We start from the raw sequence: 14,200 nt of genomic DNA, 5'->3' as shown, positions 1-14,200 counted from the left end.
CCGAGGCTAGCTGGTGACAATCCCTCGCAAAGTGCCCCTCCTTGCCGCATTTGCGGCATGCACTACTAGATCTACAAACTTCCAAGTGACCCTTCCCGCACTTTCCACAAGTGTGGCCCTGCTGGCCTCCTAACCCAGAATCAACGGTCTTAGACTGCTTTGCGTAGGTTGCGACTGCACCGGGCCTGCCTCTGCTCCCACAAATGTAACTCAATCTCCATCTCACGCCGCCTAGCGGCCTCCTATAACTCTAGCAGTGTATCACAACGTTGGGTAGCAACACACTGATGGATGTCAATCTTGAGCATGATCAGATAACGTATCATTTGTGCCTGTTAATAAGAAAACTTCCGGCAAAACATCACCCTCTCAGTGAACATACGAGTGATCTATGTCACCGTCTTCGTACACTGCCTCAAATCCAGAAACTCTTGAGCAAAGCGCTCCTGCTCGACCCGTTGAATTTAGTGAGCATAGAACATATCCCTGAACTGCTCCCAAGTAATTGCATCTCTCTGATCATCAGTGTACGACCCTATCATCAACCTGCACCAGTCCTTTGCCCCGGACCTCAGTAACTTCAGGGTAGATCTAACCTTCTGGTCAGCAGGACATGAGCATGTGAAGAAATATCCGTCCATGTCAAACAGCCACCTCATGGCTACAATCAGATCCTGTACTCCATCAAAAGTCGGGGGCTTCATGTTATCAAAGTGTCAGTACTGAAAATCCCGACTGGCTCCTCCCCCTTTCGTCATTACAACTTTTGTAGCTGTTGCGGCAGCCGTCTCAGCAATGGCTGCATAACGCTCATCAAAAAACTCAACCATGGTGGTCTTAATAGACCCAAACATCTCCAGCAACTGTGCCCGAAACAGAGTAGCAACCTCATCGTGCAGGATCTCTCGAATCCTAGCGTCTAGCTCATCCAACCTCATCTGACCAATGACCTCGGGCATTGTTGGTTCCTCCTAACCGCCATCTCCTGATCATGATCCGAATCCAGTCACAAATCGTCTAGTAACCACCATGTTGAAGATATACCAAGAAGATATCAAATAATCTGCATAAATAACAGGGAACCAACTCCCAATTAAAACCTAGGAGTTTTGACTTCCTTGCTACCCGTATGGGTCATGTGCTTTCAGTAGTATAGGCCAATACTACCTTCCACACCTAACTATATTTGTCCCAAGTATCATCACAACACCCTAACAATATACATACGTATGGCGAGCGATCAATCCTCACTCCTAGAGGAAGGATAAATATCTCATAATTGGCCTACTGACCTCGCACAACCCACCAATGAAACTTCCACCAACCCTGCAGCACTCGTGTATGCTAGCTATACATAAAGTAGGACCCTATAGACTTTCGAATACCTGATCCTACCCTAAGCCCTTCATCAAACAAGAATAGGAAATAAGTCCAAACCAAACATTCTCAGGCTATAAGATCTTAATTATGTACGACCGTGATGCATACTCTAAGCAACTACAGTAATGATGTCAATTTCATATCAGGAAAAACCCTAGGCTAGCAGGCATCATATAATCAGGTAATTCTATCATGTAATTCCTGAAGATCCCTAGCTTAGTACTAGCATGTTGTTCTAACATATCACATAATCAAATAATCCATAAGGTATTTTGGGGTCTACTTACTGGCTTCGGCTGATCGTACATTTGCATCCTCCTTTAGTATTTTGAAAAGCATTTGAAAAAAAAAATCATTTTAAAATCTTGCCCTTACTTTGAGACTGGAGACACGCGAGTGTTTCCTCCAATTCACTCAAACCTAGGCTCTGATACCAACTTGTAATACCCATAAAAATCAAGACAATTTAAAAGTTTTTTAAAATAATTCAAAACCAATAATTATTACAAAATTGTTTTTAAAATGGTTTAGTCTCAAAGTATCCGAGAATCAAATCATAAAACATAAGAAGGTGCACGGTCACGCCTTCACCTTCTCGCAATCATCATAAGTACCTGAAACATAATCAACAACTATAAGCATGAAGCTTTGTGAGTTCCCACAAAATACCAACGCTATACAATCATAATCATATCATAGCGAGTAAACAACATGCATAATGAGCCATCGGCCTGAATGGACCACCTCGTAGGACCATCAGTCTATCTGCACCGCTCTTCGAGCCATTGGCATGTCTGGACCACCTCTCAGGGCCTTCAGCCTATCCGGACCGCTCGTTGGCGCTTCGGCCTAACTAGTATGCACTCTCGGGCCTACAGTCTATGTGGTTTGCTCTTGGTATGTTGACCTTCAGCACAAAGCAGGTCCGCCTCAACCCAACCTCCAGATCAAACAATCATGTGCACATAAATATCATATGCTAGCATATATAATAGTAAAACCGATCTAACAGATCACTAATCATAGCAACATCCTATATACCAGGATACCGACCTAACGGATCACTAACATAGGATAATGCTATGTTAGTGGTGACGTGTATGGGTGAGCGAACCCGAACCAAGAAACCGAGAAACCGACCAAAACCGATGAAATCGAAACCGAAGAAAAGCTGATGGATAGCATTTAAATTTTTAAAAAACCAAAAAATTGGTTTCGGTTTTTACCCCCCATCTAAACCGAAAAACTGCTCCAAAAAAGAAACCGATAAATCGATCCATCAAAACCAACTGATGATATAATGACTTGACCCATCAAAATCTCACTATCAGTAACAACAGATTGGATAGGATCATATGATAAATTGTTTACATAAAAAAATAACTCCTAAAGTTTGTTTCGTTAATTGAACACTTGATATGATATGCCTTAAAAAAACAAAAAGGCAAGTAGATACCTGAGACCAAAATGACATTGTTCATGGAGAATTTTCATAGAATTGGTAGGAAGAATCTGGTGGTGTTGTGAATTTTTGGAAATTTGGTTAAAACCCAAAATCCATGGTTTAAACCCAGAACCCATGAGTATATGGGTTAAACCTAAGAAACCGGAAAACCACCAAAATCGACTCTAGAAAATCGACCATTTTTGTTTGGGTTTGGTTCGGGTTGAAAACCGACCCATGCACAACCCTAGTGGCGTGTGATAGTTGGTGGCAGACCTGCACAAATGGACCGGTTTCGAGCCGAACTCAACGAAAACCGAGACCGGACCGCTCTAATAAAAGACTGGACCGAAAAAAGACCGGACCGAAAAAAGATCGAACCAGAAAAAAAAAAGACTGGCTCTAGACTAGTCCGAGACAGACACAAGACCGATCTCAGAAAAGATCAGAAGTCAAAGTTCATAAATACATCATTTTTGTGTTAAATACATATTTTTTAATCGACACTATCTAACTTGATTTCTTTTTTTCTTTTATTGAAGTTTATTGTATCATTTTTAATAAAGTTTAGGTGTTAATCACATATTTGATAAGGGAAAAAGTCGAAACTGAAACTAAAAAAACCAACAAATACCAAAACTAGGCTGCAAAAACCCGATAACCAAACCGCAAATGGCAAACGGAAAGACCATGAGACCAAACCAAAAAAGACCAAGACTGCTCCAAAAAAAGGATCGGACTGAAAGAGACCGGTCTAAAAAAGACTGGACCGAAAGACCGGTCCAAGACGTGATGAGACCGGTTCTAAAAAAGACCACACTGCTCCGAGACCGACCGCAAAAACACCAAATCCTTTCGAGACCGAACCGACACCGGTCTGGGACCACAAATGTGCAGGTCTAGTTGGTGATGTCAGAATTTGGATTTAACTTTTTTAATTGATGTATAATGGATTCTATTATGTTATGTTGTTAATTTTATGTATTAAACTAAAAACAGATTGTATAAAATTGTATATTTTATATAAATTTTATGTTAAAATATGAATAAAGGTATGCATGAAAATATTAATTTGTGTATTGGTGTATTAATATGTTTATTATACTGTGAATATGTTATTTTAAACTATATATATATATATATATATATATATATATATATATATATATATATATATATATATATATATATATATATATATATAGATTTTTTAATCTACAATTTAGAAAAAAATGAATTTGTCAAACCATAATTCTATTTTTTTATTAAAATTTTGTATATTTTGCTGCAAAAATTAAATGATATGCATTAAAAAGTATTACCACAAAAATGATAACTACAATGTTTGTTCTATTAAGCTATGAATACGACCAGACAAAAGTCATTGAAAAAAATTGCTTAATACAATATTAATTTTTTATTTTCCCAAAATGTTTTTAATGAAAAATTTTAGAAAATGATTTTCGGATTTCCTAATATTTTTTAGTTCTTATTTGGAATATATATATATATATATATATATATATATATATATATATATATATGTGTGTGTGTGTGTGTGTGTGTGTGTATATGTTAATTTTATTATTTATATGTTTAGTATAGGTTTATACAATTATATAGTTTAGGGGCCCTTTATATAAATATGTTACTCTTTGTCTTTTGTATATATATATATATATATATATATATATATATATATATATATATATATATATATATATTTTGATGAATGATAATGCAAAACCCTAAGGGTTAATTTCTATAAACATGGTATCAAGCCTAGAGATATACGACGCTTGAAACACAAGGGTCAATTTTCCTGCTTGTATTGCTTCTCACGCATTGCTCGACCAACCTAACATCTTCCTTGATCAATACTATTGTTGCTCATCATATATTCTACCCTTGCTATCTATTCTTGTCGATCCTCCAATCTATCCACTACATTCTCTTCTTATGGTTTGTGTTTTAGCTTTTCTAAATTTCTTCAACCTACTGTTAGTATTCTCTTTGTTCGTATGCTTTTTTTATGTTTGTTCTTTCGATTTCCCATCACTATGACCACATCTGCATCATTTAGCATTAATGCAACCACTGCACAACAGTTGATCTATGTTGTCAAAAATATCTATAGTCAATCTAGTTTCAAACTCACCTCGGATGGTTCCGAATACTAGTTGTGGTGTAGCATATTTAAGGAAATTTGTACTGGTGCTAAAGTTCTTGGTCATATAACTGGAAAATCAAAACCAATACGAGAAGATGATGAAGATTGAGCATCTATTGACTCTCGAGTTAAACCATGGTTTTACTCCACTTGTGACCTATCCGTCTTACAAGTCATCACCACTGATTCATGCATTGCCAAAGACATGTGGGATAACTTACATTAGTATTTTCTCAATAACAAGATGCCTCGGATGCTTCAACTTCAAGAGCAATTTTGTAACACAAAAAAGGTGCATCCTCCATCCATGAGTATTATCACAATCTCAAGAATTTTGCTAATGCTCTTCATGATGTTGATGCTGAAATTTTTGAATTAGATCTTCTGATGCAAATTCTACATGGTCTCCTATGCTCCTATCAAAGTATTGTTGATGTTGTCACCAACACTAAACCATTCCCATCATTTATGGAAGCCAAAAACATGTTGCTACTACATGAAGACCGTGAAGAACACAGTGATACAATGCTTAATTCAAACTCCACAACTACTACATCTCATTATTCTGTGTCAACACAACCCGGGAAATCAAAAAAATAAATGGAATCAGTACCATAGTAATAATCAGAACGCTTCCAAAGGAGGGGGGATTCTAGTTTTTCTATTACTACTAACCATGTTCTCGGTACAAATACAAGTCAAAACACTTAATTTGCAGGAATTATGGGGTCCTATCCAATTTCACATGCTCCAAATCAGCATCCATATTTTTTTACGGTCAACAAGCTGCTATTGGTCACTACCCATTACCTTGGAGGCATAATACTACACCTTATGGGCCACCTTCCTCAGCTATAGCTGGTCACGCTAATTACCCAACTGCTCTTGCAGAAACAACCCAACATGCCCAGTCGACCAAGTTCCAAGCGCCCTAGCAGTCCTTCTCGTCGATCCAACAATATGCTGCACTTTATAAGCAACCAATTCATCACCAATTCAATCCTAATTCTGTCAGCGCCCATCAACAGCCCATCAGCCCAATTTTAACTCAAGGATCGATCCATCAAAATTCTCAACAACCCACGGATCTCGCATCCATGTTTCAAGCCATTTCAATTCAACCTCCTTTGGATAATCAATATTAATGGACACAGGTGCTAGCTTGCACATGAATTTTAATCAAGGTAGCATGCTCTCTGTTACACCGTGTATTTCTAAGTCCATAATGGTCGGTAATGGTGTTATTATTCCGTTCTCATATTGACCAAACTTTTCTCCCTTATTCTCATAATAAATTCTCTCTTAAAAATGTTCTTGTGTCAAATCAAATGATTAAAAATTTAGTTTTTGTTCGTCTCTTTACTACTGATAATTGGGTTTCTATTTCTTTTGATCCTTTTGGATTTCTGTAAAGGATCTTGATTTCGATGCTCTTCTTTAGCGATGCAATAGCGTTGATGATTTGTACATGTGCACTCCTTCTTCAATTTTGTCCACTACAGATAAATCTCTCACGACCGTCTCTCTTCCCACTTGGCATCGACATCTAGGACATCCCAGATCCTTTATTCCTAAATTTTTGAAGTGTTGCCAATTTATTTTTACTGGTAGTAATAAAGCTTTACTTTCTCATGCTTGTTAACTTGAAAAACATTGTCGTTTATCCTTTTCTTCTTCTAGTTCTAAAATGAATGGTTTGTTTGAACTTATTCATTCTAATTTAGGGACATCTCCTATTATTATCTTGATTGGTTTGAAATACTATATCTTATTTCTTGATTATTTTTCACATTTTTTGTGGGGTTTTCCTCTTCGTGCTAAATATGAGGTTTATTCTATTGTTTGCGACTTTCGAATGTATGCCAAAAATCAATTTAAAATCTTTTCAGTGCAACAATGGGCGTGAGTTCAATAACCATCTTCTCTTTACGTATATTCAATCTAATGGTGTCACCATTCGTTTCTCATGTCCATATATACGTCTCAACAAAATGGAAAAGTCGAACGCTCCATTCGCACTATAAACAATATTGTTCGCACATTTCTTTTCCAAGCCTCTCTAGCTCCCAAGTTTTGGATAGAAGCGCTTCTTACAACTGTTCATACTTTTAATCTTCTCCCGACTACCACTTTTTCCCTTAAGACAACCTTTGAAGTTCTATTCAGCTTTTTTCAGGAAATATGACCACCTTCGTGTCTTCGGCTGTCTATGTTACCCTAACATATCTTCCATTTCTTCCTATAAACACTCAACTAGATTCACAACTTGCGTCTATCTTGGTGCTGCTCTAGATCATAAAGGATATAAATGTCTCGATCTCATTCCGCAACGTGTCATCATCTCACGTCACATCATATTCGATGAAGAACACTTCCCTTATAGTGATTTTCATCCTGCCCCTTCCGAGACTGATTACAATCAGTTAACTCCTGATGATGATCCTTTACCTACTCTCTCCTCTCCTTCGGTTTCCTCTCATACTGAACAAGTGGCTGCTCCTAGTCCTTATCCTTCTCCTTCCCCCACCCCGTTCTGTTCCTTCCCTCACCCTTCCTTTCCCCCACTGGTCATCCCATGACCACCCGCTCTCGGACTAGTTCCCTCAAACTACATACCATTTTTAACCTCTCTGTGACCTCAAACTTCTCCCTACTCCTCGATCCACTATTCAGGCTATGAGTGATCTACATTGGAAGCTACTATGGATGCGAAAATAGCAGCTCTTACTGACAATCACACATGGGATCTTGTTCCCCATCCTCCCACTACCAACATCCCGCCCCTTCCAAGACTGATTACAATCAGTTAACTCCTAATGATGATCCTTTACCTACTCTCTCCTCTCCTTCGGTTTCCTCTCATACTGAACAATTGGTTTCTCCTACTCCCTCTCCTTCTCCTTCCCCCGCCCCTTATGTTCCTACCCTCACTCGTTCTTTTCCCCCACTAGTCATCCCATGACCAACCGCTCTTGGACAGGTTCCCTCAAACCCCATACCATTTGTCACCTCTATGTGACCTTAGACTTCTCCTTATTCCTCGATCTAGTATTCAGGCTATGATTGATCCGCATTGGAAGCTTGCTATGGATGCGGAAATGTTAGCTCTTACTGACAATCATACATGGGATCTTGTTCCTCGTCCTCCCACTACCAACATTGTTGGTTTTCAATGGCTCTACTGTCATAAATTTGATTCTCAAGGAAACCTTGATCACTATAAAGGTAGATTAGTTGCTTAGGGTTTTTCGCAACAACCTGGTCTGGATTTCGATGACACCTATAGTCCGGTTATCAAACCAACCACCATCCGCGCTATTTTTAGTATTGCAGTCTCTCCTTATTGGCCTATTCATCAGCTTGATATCAAAAATTCCTTTCTCCATGGGGACTTAAATGAAGAGGTGTGCATGAAACAACCTCCTAGCTATGTTCATCCTCAATACCCCCATTACGAATGTTGTCTCCGCAAAGCCTTATATGGTCTCAAACAGGCCCTATGTGCCTCGTATCAGCGATTTGCTGCATATATATCTTCCCTAGGATTTACTAGCAGTCATTCAGATAGTTCTCTTTTCACATTTTATAGTGACACTGAGACTATCTATCTCATTCTCTATGTCAATGATATGATCCTCACTACTTCCGACACATCTCTCATCACGGGAGTCATTTCTCATCACTCATCTGAGTTTTCAATGATCGACTTAGGTCCTTTATCCTTCTTTCTAGGCATTGATGCTACTCGTTTCACAGATAGTTTGTTTCTTTCTTAAACTGCGTATTCTAAGGAAATTCTATCCCGTGATGATATGACTTCCTACAATCCGTATCGCACTCATCCAGACACAAAACCGAAGCTTTCTTCTTTTGGAAAACCGGTTTCCAACCTGAATCTCTATCGTAGTCTTGCTAGGGCTTTACAATATCAGACCTTTAACTCGTCCAGATATTGCCTATGCAGTTCAAAAGGTATGTCTCTTCATGTATGGTCCTTGTGAACCACACTTCTTAGCTCTTAAGAGAATTCTACGTTATCTTCTGGGTACTCTTCATCATGGTCTATTCATACGTCCGTCTCATGTTGATCATTTGGTCTCTTATTCAGATGCTAAATGGGTTGGCTGTCCCAAGACACGTCGGTCTACTTCTAGGTTTTGCGTTTATGTCGGTGATAATCTCATTTCATGCTCCTCTAAATGCCAACACGTCACCTCTCGGTCTAGTGCCAAAGTTGAGTATTAGGGGGTAGCCAATGTAGATGCCACAACTGCTTGGCCCCGAAATCTCTTTCTTGAACTTTCGTGCCCTTTATCTCGCTCTACAGTTGTTTTTTGTGATAATGTGAGTGTCATGTACTTAGCTTCTAACCCGGTTCAGCACCAAAGAACCAAACATGTGGAAATAGATTTGCATTTTGTTAAGGAACGTGTTGCCATTGGTCAAGCTTTTGTGTTGCATGTTCCATCGGCTCATCAGTTGGCAAATATCTTTGTTAAAGGACTACCTACATAGTTATTACTATATTTTCGAGACAGTTTAAGCATTCGAGAACCTCTCGCTCAAACTAAGGGGGAGTGTTAATTGTATTATTTACATCTTTAGTATAGGTTTATACAATTATATAGTTTAGGGGTCCTTTATGTAAATATGCTACTCTTTGTATTATATATACCGATATATGATAATGCAAAACCCTAAGGGGTTAATGTAACGTATATAAAATTCATGCAAAATTTAAACTTTTTAAAACATTTCAAATACTCAAAGTTATTAGAAAAAGGTTTCCAAAATAGTTTATATCAGAGTATCCCATAAATCCAAATCAAAATATGAGGAAGTGTACGGTCACGCCTTCGCCTTCCGACAATCATTAAAAGTACCTGAAACAAAATCGACAACTATAAGCCCGAAGCTAAGTGAGTTTCCCTCAAAATACCAACGCCAAACAATCATAATCATATCATATAAACAAACAGAACAGCCATGCCTCTCGAGTCTACAGTGTGACTGGTCCGCCCGCACCGGCCTACAATCTAGCCCTTTGGCTCTTCATGGCTTTACCCTTCGATCCCCAGGGACAGCAAATGACAAAACTTGGGATGTTACAACTCTCCCCCACTCAAATTTGATTTCATCCTCGAAATCATTCCTTACCATCCTTGGTAACCTGACATCCTGAGGGGCACCTCCACAACCATGGCATCCGATGACTTTCGAAGGACACTATACCCAATGGGAATCTTTCCTTCTAGAGAAAATGAATCCATAAACCCATGCGGCACACAACCCAGCTCCACCTAAAATCCACCATCTGGAAACTTGAATTTGGTCCGTTTCCCTAACAGACCACACATACCAACCCTGGCTAGTTCCCTTCCCATTACTACTAACGCACTACTCAACCTTGGGAACCTGAGGTTTCTACCCATAAATAGAACCATGGGTCATATTCTGCTGAACCCCTGCGCCAACAACTTACCGTTTGCCCGTGCCAGGTATCTTGGCCTACTGCATAGAGCAGGACCGCCTCAGTCCAATCAAGCACAGCTTGCAATCTAATAGACCATCAGGATAAGATGTTCACATTATACCTACAATAATCCACCATGGCGCTCCTCGTCACCCACCACTTTCATTGAATAGAGTCTCGCAAGCAGTTACCACGAACAACATACCTACCTCTACCGGTCAACCAGTACGACACTCATAACTAGTCCATATCACCCCTTCAAGTGGGAATACCAATACGCCAAGTATATTCAGCCATCAAGTTGAAATTCTCAAGGTTTGTTGGCCTACCGCCTCAACCCTACCGCTCCCCTTGAGCCTCTGTGCCTACGACTTTTAGTCGGCCCGCACTGGGTATCTTGGCCTACTGCATAGAGCAGGACCGCCTCAACCCTAACCACATGCAATGTGTCCATAGACGGTCAGGAGAAAGATCTAACCCGGTTCCCAAAACCTAACTAACACGACATTCTAATTCCAAGCCTTCCTAAATCTAATGAATACCCATCCGGATCTACTACCAGCCCCCAACTGGAGCATTACCCGATCCAAGAAGATGAAACCTTGGAGACACTCCGAACTGATGAGATCACCAAGATCCTTTGTACTCCATCCGATCTCTAATATCAACTTCTGATCAAACCAGAAATACACTGCAGTCTTCAGTCCACTCCAGCAGCACGCTCAATCCTGGGACAGTCCTACTGCTTGTTATAGCATAACAGTCTATTCAATACCTGCACATAGATCTACAACACATACAAAGTCTGCAGCATGACTGGACCGCCTCACCAGGTCTTCAACCTATCTCGACCACTCTCAGAACCTTCAGCATGTCTGGACCGCCTCTCTGGGCCTTCAGTCTATCTGGACCGTTTTCCGAGCCTTCGACCTAACTGGTCGCCCCACCGGCCTTCAGTCTATTTAGACCGCTCTAAACTTTTGAGCATCACCCTGGCCACCCCCTCCTAGTGCTCTCCCTCCCATGAAACTTGTTCTCACCCACTTGGGTCTTCGAACTCCTATTCTATTATGTGGACCATAACCTCGGCCTAACCCTAGGCCTCATGTTGATCGTCCACCCACTCAGAAAGCCGTGGTCCAATCCCTGACCCGCACATCTACCACATGCGCTAAGTAACCCACATATATGTGCTGATAGTGCTGTCTAACCCCGACAGCTAACAGAACCCTCAATGATCGATGCTCCATCTGATAATTTCCAATTCTCCCTCACTTGGGACACTAGCTACTACCTGCTGGATGTGAAACCAACACAACTTAACCGTCCCTACTAGGTATTATCATCCTTAACTATGGATCGATTAACCCTGGAGTGAATAACCTCCGCAGAACAACCCTTCCGTCATGGTGCAACCGAACTTCAAAAGAAACCCGAATCCCAGCTGAACACTTTTGCATCTCCGATTCACAGCTACTAGCTCTGGAATAGAGATCCTATATCCTAAATTCTGATAACCAACACCAGGGCCAGTCCATTGTTTTTTACTACCCGGGGCGAAATAAAAAAATTATGCCCTTATATGTGTACCGTACAATAACAAAAACATATAATCAAACAAATGCAATAATTTCTAATATAAAAAATGCAGTAATCAGCCTCCCAATTCCCAAGTCGTGATTCACATCACAGAAACAAGAACAAAACTTTAGAAAAGTAATTCAGAAATTTGTATCATAAACAACCTGAAGTAAACCATAAATCTCATATATCAACAGCAGAATTTGATGCTTGAATTTGTATCAGAAACAAAAGATTACTTTTTTTTATTGTAATCAAACAGATGAAATCCAACAAGTAAGAAAAAAAATTCCTGACTCCTAAAACAAACGGTAAAAGCCATATTTATAGATGATAGATTGATGCAGCAACCAACAGGTTTGGTGTTCAAACATAAATAAAAAAAATCATTTGAAGAAAAGAAGAGAACCTGATCAGTTGAAGAGCAGAAGATGAGAAGAGAATTCAAAAACTGATAGAAGTTGTCTATTTGAAAACAATAGAAAATTCCAAGTGTGCAACTTAAACAACAAATCATAATAATCAATTCTTTCCTTCTTCCACTCTCATTGCTAATAGCCCTGATATTCTTTCTCCTCAAGACATACAACTTTTACCCAAATTTACAGCTGCAAGGGCACCATTACTTGAGGTACCTGCAATTTTTTCACCATCTTAGTTGATTAAACCCTGATTGATGATATGATATGATCTAACTCTTGTTTGTGTGTTAATAAGGGACAAATAAGACAACAAGGAAAAAACGAGTCCCTCCACCGTGACTTGAATCACAATTAAAACCATATTAAGAACAAAGAAACGATGATTGATGGCTAAAAGTTTACTAGTTTAGCAAAATCACAATCAATTGAAGAAAACTCACCAAAAAATTGAGTGGATTACAGGATGAGAATGAAGAATAGATATCGGCAATCGAGTGGACCGGCCCTGCTGTGTTTGATTTCGTGGGTCTCCTGTGTTGTCGTTGAAAAGGAAATCGATCTTGTCTTCGAATTCAGTAATTAAAAATCAAAAATGAGATGTTGAAAGAAAGATCGATTGAATGTATAGACTTTAAGTTTTAGAGAAGATTGAAGAAGAAATTGAGAGGGAGGAATAAGAATCGGCAAATCAAACCACACAAATAATACTTCAGTCGATTTGAACGTTGGTCGACTACTCGACTCCTCGATCTCCCCACTATCCGATTGGCGATTTCGTTCATTTGACGATTGCTTTCTCAAGTTGGCGCTAAAGTCAAGAATCGGTGATGCCCAATGTTGCCGATCGTTGTTTAGGATTGGAGTAATTAGGCTTAATTTACATATACATATTATTACTTGCTACATAAATTTTATGCCCTATTTTTTTTGATGCCCCGGGCCTAAGCCCAACTTGCCCATGTAGTTGGGTCCGGCCTGACCAACACTCCTGGATACTAACCGTCTATAATCCCTTAATACTAAATTCCTGAAACTATCCTATGTCCCTATGACATATGCAGAAAGGGATGGAAGAAAAATTCACAATATAATCATAAAAAATAAGATAAAAGATAGAAACATACCAGTAGCCACATCTGGCGTTGTCCTGACCTCCTCTGCTGTAAGCTGGAAGGCACGCCCCTCAGCCCTTGGAGGCTCTGCTCTACCCTGACCCGCGACAGTAGTCCTTACTATAGCAAGCTGTGGACAGTTGGCCTTCACGTGAGCAACTTGATGGCGGTGATAACAAATCCTCACGTCCTAAACCAAGGCCAACTGGCGGCAATCCCTCACTTAGTGCCTCTCCTTTCCACACTTGCGGTACGCACCACCGGACCTACAAACTCCGATTTGACCCTTCCCGCACTTCTCACAAGTACGGTCGCTCTTACCTCCAACCCTAGAATCAGAGGTCTTGGACCACCTCGGCGCCGGCTGCGACTGCACCGGGGCTTGCCTCTACTCTCGCAACTATAACTCTATCTCTAGCTCATGCCGCCTAGCTGCCTCCTGTAAGTCCAGCAACATATCACATCGCTGGGTAGCAACAAACTATCTAATGTCAGTCTTGAGCATGCTCAGATAACGCGTCTTCTGAGCTTGCTCGAAAGCAAATTCTGGGCAGAACATCGCCCTCTCAGTGAATATACGGGTGATATCTGTCACCGACTCCGTATCTTGCTTCAACT

The sequence above is a fragment of the Lactuca sativa genome, chromosome 7 (genome assembly GCF_002870075.4).
Source record: "Lactuca sativa cultivar Salinas chromosome 7, Lsat_Salinas_v11, whole genome shotgun sequence".
Classification (NCBI taxonomy): domain Eukaryota; kingdom Viridiplantae; phylum Streptophyta; class Magnoliopsida; order Asterales; family Asteraceae; genus Lactuca; species Lactuca sativa.
This window is presented reverse-complemented; position numbering follows the sequence as displayed.